The 6,851-nt window shown below is 40.9% G+C and overlaps 1 protein-coding gene across 3 annotated transcripts in view; it reads right to left on the bottom strand.

Moving 5' to 3' along the window:
* Positions 1-6,851, bottom strand: part of rhobtb3 (Rho related BTB domain containing 3) — a 181,528-nt gene that overhangs the window by 111,887 nt on the left and 62,790 nt on the right. The gene's annotated exons all lie outside the window — the stretch shown is intronic.

Raw genomic sequence — 6,851 nt, 5'->3', positions numbered from 1 at the left:
ATCAAACATGACACATTAATATAGTATTCCTTCAATTTAAAGTTCAGCACAAACGTAACATGAACATCAGCAGCATAAACTTTTAAGTGTGCAGTTCTTTTCCTTTTATAGATTCAGTCTGTCAGCTGCTTTGATAATGCATGTGGATCTTATTAACGCAGGTGCTGTGTCAGCTCTGCAGGTTCACTACTGTCCAGCACAGGTAGTGGTACCTCAGTTTCTGTGCGGGCTGGATCTTCTGCACTTATCTGTTCGTGCAGTATCTCGGGCATTTTCAGCAGACTCTTTCGATTCCTCCTCAGTATTTGACCCTCTTCTATTCTGACAACACTCAGCTCAGCTCTGATGTTCTAGTATGGCGGACATTCACCTCTTGGCCATTCTTCATTCAGATTCTTGGTGACCTTCTGTAGAATGGTGTCCTTTTCTATTTCAGCTGTGATCTGCTTGGATTTCATGTCACATATGGGAAGAGATTCAGTGATCAGATTCACATGGAGATTTACATTCATCTCTGTGGAACTCTCATTGTGTGCTTCATTTTGTATCGTTGCCCTGGATAATGCACAAGCTAACACAATAAGTTTTCCTGGTGTGAATAATAGTTCAAAGTCATGATGTTGTAGATTCATCATCAGTCTCTGGATTTTCAGCGACATTTCACTGAGATTTTTCTTGATTATGTCTATTAATGGCTTGCGGTCTGTCTCTGCCATGAATGTAATAGACCATGTACATAACTGTGGAACTTCTCAAGTTCATTAGACCAGACCTAGGCACTCTTTCTCGATCTGTGCATATTGACATTCAGATGTTGTCATTGCCCTTAATGTGTATGCAACTTCCTCCAATCTTCTCCCTCAGCCTGAAGTTGTACAACACCTATTCTATCTTTTGAAGCATCAGTGAATATTTTTGTCTTTCTGGGAGTGTCAAAGAATGTCAAAAGTACTGGCTCTGTAATTAGAATGGTCTTCATTCATCCATATTCTTCCTCATGGTTGTCTGTCCAGTTGAATTCACTTTTTTCCTGTAACAACTCCTTAAGTAATTCTTTTGGAAGACAGGCTTGGTATGAATTTACCATTGAAATTGATCATTCCCAGCACTCTCAATGTGCCTTTTTGTCAGTGGGTCTGGGCATCTCTAAAATTGTTTTCATCTTGCTGCTCTTGTCTGGCAGTTTATCCTGCAGAAAGGTGGTTTCCATCACACCAAACTGACATTTTTCTCTGTTTAATTTTAATCCATACTTCTAGATGGGTTGTAGCACTTTTATAAGCCTCTCGTTGTGTTGCTTTTGTGTGGATCCCTAGAGGATCATGTCATCCGTGTACACACGTACCCTATTTATGCCTTCTATGATGTGCTCCATTGCCCTGTGGAACACTTCTGGAGCTGAGGAAATTCCAAAAGGCATCCTCAGACAGCTGGTTTGTTATTATTCTCATTTTCTTTCCTATTTTCCCTCTGGAAGAGGAGGACATGCCCACCTGATCTCATAAAAATCGACCAACGTGAGAACAGGCTATTTGGCCCAATTCATCCATGCTGACCATAAGAACTAACAGCAGGAGCCATCTGCCCCCGTCAAGCCTGCTCCACTATTCAATAAGATCATGGTTGATCTGATGATAGGCTCATCTCTACCAACCTGCTTTTCCCCCCAATATCTCTTAATTCCCTTACTATGTAGAAATCTATCCAACCTTGTCTTGAATACTTTTCCTGAGGTCACCTCCATTGCTTCAACGGGCAGAGAATTCTATACATTCATGACTCTTGAGGAAAAACAATTCCTCCTCATCTCCAACCTAAACTTTGAGGCCCTATCCCCGAGTTATAGTCTCACCTACCAGTGGAAACAATCTACCTACTTCTATCTTATCTATGCCTTTCATAATTTTATACATTTATGTAAGATCCCCTCTCCTGAATTCCTGTGAGTACAGTCCCAGATGATTCAATCTCTCCTCATAGGCTAACCCCTTCATCTCTGGAATCAACCTGGTGAACTTCCTCTGCACTGCCTCCAAAGCCAGTCTATCCTTCCTCATGTAAAGAAGGAAAGACAGTACTGGAGATGCAGCATCACCAGTACCCTGTACAGTTGCAACATAACCTGCCTGCTCTTAAGTTCAATCCCTCTAGCAATGAAAGCCATTATTCCATTTTCCTTCTTGATAACTGGCTGCACCTGCAAACTAAACGTTTGCAATTCATACACAAGCACTCCCAAGTCCTTTTCATGACAGCTTGCTATAATTGCTTTCCATTTTTCATTCCAAAGTGGACAACCTCACATTTACCAATATTGTACAGCAGATGACTGCAACAAACGGCAAGACATTCTTCATCAACACTTACAGCAAGTCAAACGAGTGATCTTGCGTCAGTTTGAAGAACGGAGAGCTAAGCGAAGAGCACAGTGGACAGAAGACAACAATTCAACGATGCCCTATATTTGCAGCAACTGGGGCAGAGCCTGCTGTTCCAGGGATAGCCTCCATAGCCACAGTCGATGCTGCTAAACAAACTACCAGAGGTGCAATACTCACGGTCGACCACAACCGACAGAGGCCAAGAACACTCATCTGCCAGACCCTTGCCCACTCACATAACTATCTAGATTTCTCTGCAGACTCTCCATATCCTCTGCATAATTTACTTTTCTGCTCAAATTAGTGTCTTCCACAACACACAGTCCTCTCATCCAGATCATTAATATATATCGTGAACAGTTGTGGGCCCAGCACTGACACCTGCAGTATCCCACTCACCACCAATTGCCAACCAGAAAAACACCCCTGTATCCCAACTCTCTGCTTTCTATTGGTTAACCAATCTTCTACCCATGCTGATACATCAACCCCATCATCTTATGGATGTCTTTTATGTGGAACCTTATCAAACACCTTCTGGAAATTCAAGTAAACAACGAATATCTCTTCGCCTCCACTGTGCTTGTTATATCTTCAAAGAACTCCAGTAAGCTAGTCAAACAGGACCTGCCTTTGCTAAATACATGCTGCGTCTTCCTGAGGGATCCATTTTGTTCCAGATGTCTCGTGATTTTTTTTCTTTAATGATAGCTTCAAGCATTTTTCCCAACTACAGATGTTAAATAAACTGGCTAATAGTTATCTGTTTTTTGCCTACATACCTCTTTGAAGAGAGGTGTGACATTTGCCATCTTCCGCTAGATTGGAATTCCTTTCCAAAGGAAATGATCACCAAAGCCTGCTATAAATTCTGCCATTTCATTCACTACCCTGGGTTGCATTCTATCACGACCAGTGGATTTAGGCCAACAAGCTTGGTCATGACTGTCTCTTTAGTGATAACTATTTCATCCAGGTCGTCAACTCCCATTGCATCCATAACTTCAGTCTTTGGCATTGTAGACACGTCCTCCACTCTGAAAACCAACATGAAATAGTAATTCAAAGCCTCATCCATTTCCTCATGACTCAATATCAATTCCCCATTCTCATCTTCCAAGGGACCAAACTTTATTTTAGCCACCCTTTTCTGCTTTATATAATTATAAAAACTTTTACTGTCTGTTTTTATATTTTAAGCTACCATATGTTTTGGCGTACAAGTCAAGTCTTGAAACCCAAAAGAAATCTCTCAGAAAATAGGGTCAACTTATACACCAGATATACTTTTGAGTCCTTAAATTCAACTCAAAATCTAATCAGCATTGATCCAGCGTACAAGTTGACTCTTGAAAAACAATAAAACCCTGATATTTAGCACCCTTCAAATCCCTATCATTGTCTGAAAACAACACCACATTTAGAACACTTCAAAATCACTCACTCTATCATAATCTGAAGCAAAGACGGCAGAAAGCACATTATTCTCTCAATGTTTAAACAGCCATCATATGGGTCCCAGTCTGTATCTGATGAGGCAGTTTTTGCTTCACCCACCTCACTGACAAAAGGCAAAGGAGGAAAAACCCAACACCAAACCCCAACCAACCAATTTTCCCCTGCAACCGTGTCTGCCTGTCCCGCATCGGACTTGTCAGCCACAAACGAGCCTGCAGCTGATGTGGACATTTACCCCCTCCATAAATCGTCGTCCGCGAAGCCAAGCCAAAGAAGAAGTGTTCCACAATAAATCATCTTCCGTGCCATCAATTGCACAACAGATACCTCACTTTTTAAATGATTTTATTAGTGTCTAACTTTGTCCCATGCCTTGAGCACCAAGTTACACAGCACATCAAGTGATGCAGCACACATTACCCAGTCTTTTGTAAAATACTTTTCTGCACTCGACATCCATGTATCCCATTCCTTGCGCACATGGTCCTTGAATGGCTTGTTCAAGCAGAGATTGAGAGATTGCAATAGAGATGTCAAACCACCTGGGATAACAGCCATGTAAGTATTATGTAGTGCTAATCCACTTTTAGTGTTCTCAGTTAAGCGGCTACAAAACATATCCGAGACCAGCAAACTCCATTCTTTGCGTTAAACTGCCTAGCCTCCTATTCCACACATCATCTATCCCTAGTTTTATACCATTTTCATCCATCCATTCTTTTTCATGAAAATGTACAAATAATACCTGCTGGGAATTTTATTTTTGGTTTAATTTTCCATTTGAAGATTACTATGGGTCTTAACTTCATCCCATCTGCCATGCACAACAACACCACAGTAAACTTGGTCCTTTCATGGCCTGTACTCCTGGTTTGCACAGTTTTAACAGTTTCAATTCCACTGTTCTATTGTTGAAGTTCATGGGGCTTCCTCCATGTTTCTGATATTTGCCAATGCAAACTGGTGCTTCTGCCAGTTCCGTATAATAAACTGATGAAAACTTACAACTTTATGATCAAAATCTTTTGGTAATTTCTGTGCAATTTTTGTTTTTTGTTGTAATACCAGATTTTTCCTTTTTGTGAAATGGTTGCATCAGCCAACTCTAGCATCAAAATCATCACTGAGGTCTGGATGCAACTTGGCCCACTGCAGTGCAAATGTTCTCATTTTATTTTGGGTGACTATGTCGCAATTTTGCCGCTGTTCACCTACCCATTCTGCAACACAATTTTCCAACTCTGGTCAACGAGTGATTCCTTTTCTCAATGAACATTGCTTTTTTGGTACTTTTCTTAAAGTCTCTTCTTTCTTCTTCCAATCTCTTACCAACTTCTCACGCACATCAAATTTTCTTGCAGCGGTGCAGCTGTTGGTTTTCTTGGCCATTTCTATCACCTTCAACTTAAAGCTCACCATATTTTCGTCATGTGCTGCATTGTGTCGATGGACCCTCCGTGATAGCAATCACCTCCATCAACAGCCAGCAGATCAATCCATGCAATCTATTCAGCTCGATGTATACGCTGGTCAATGGGCCATCTCTGGCATCGCACACTTTGCGGGGGGGGAATTGACATACACCAGTCAACAGGACCCCTCAGGCATCCAAAAAATGGGGGTCGACTTATACACCGGATATATCATAAAATGAGGCTGAAAGGTGGGGGGGGGTGGGGCAATCTCAACTTGTACGCCAATCAACTTAAACACCAAAATATACAGTAATATTTTCTATCTTCCCTTTTTTATTGCTTCCTTTGTGATTCTTTGTTGCTTTTGTGATGGGTTATATCATATTTCATATTATTTGTCTTTAAAAGAGACATAAGTGGGGCTTCAGTGTAGGTCACTTCACAAACAGATACTTACACTTCACATCTCATTTAAAAAGCAAGAGCTTTGCTAAAGCTGGACATTCAGGCACCAGAAACTTTGCAAAAACAATGAAACTGCTTTGCTAAAGAATTTCAAAAGCAGGTGCAAATGGAAGAGTCTGGCTTTAAGACACTGATAAGATCTTTCAAAGATTGGATCTGGAGCCTTAGGGGTCATGTGGTTTTACAAGCAGTAAGAGAGAAAAATATGATTCTTTGGAGGGAGAAAATTCAATTCTGCAGTGGCTTTTAAAACTGCAACATGACAAGCTGGCAAGCAGTTGAAAACCCCATTTTGAAGACAGGTTGCGAGTTCTGAGTTCAGCCTGTTCAAAACCCTTGTCCGTTCAAGAGAAAACGTCTGGCTAGAGTGTTTATCTTGAAATAAGGGAACAAGAGGAATTCTGTGGTGACCTGGAAGAAGAGGTAATCATGTGGAAAAACCAGATGGGGCAAGTTTATTTAGCAAGACACTGAAGTGGCTGATTGGAGGGAATCAGTTTATATGTGTCCAATGAGCAACAAATCTCTCTCTGAAACTGACAAGAACCTTCATGAGAAGTAACCATTTACCCTTAAGCACCAGAGCTCGGTGAAATTTTATAAATGTTAAATTCTGTGCACAATATAAGAATTGCTTGATACTGGTGAACTTGGAGGAGTGAGAAGTGATTTTGGACTGTGAATCAAAGAACTTTCGTGAACATATACACATTACATACACATGCGCTTAGAATTAGAAGGGGGTTAGGTTAAGTTAATAGTAATAAGTTAAAGTTTGATCCTGTTTACATGTTTAAAGAAAATTAAAAGCAACTTTTGTTTAAGTAACCATTTGTCTTGGTGAATTTCTTTTGCTGCTGGGTTTTGGGGTCCTCTGGGCCCGTTACACTTCTTAAAAGTTTTCCAATCTTCTGGTATCCCCCTACACAGCGACTTTGAATGCTCTTTTAGTTTGATGTCTTCTTTGATCTCCTTAGCTATCGAAGGCTGGCTTCCCCCAGCCTTACTGTCCTCACTTTTAACTGGAATATACTTTTATTGAGCACTGAAAAAACCTCGTTGAAAGCCTTCCGCTCTTCCTCAAACATCCTCCTGCATTCAGAGTCTACACCTGCCAACTCCTCCCTCATCT

Source organism: Narcine bancroftii, chromosome 1 (assembly GCF_036971445.1).
Source record: "Narcine bancroftii isolate sNarBan1 chromosome 1, sNarBan1.hap1, whole genome shotgun sequence".
Lineage (NCBI taxonomy): Eukaryota > Metazoa > Chordata > Chondrichthyes > Torpediniformes > Narcinidae > Narcine > Narcine bancroftii.
The sequence above is the reverse complement of the archived record's forward strand: the minus strand, read 5'-3'. Positions and strand labels throughout refer to the sequence as shown.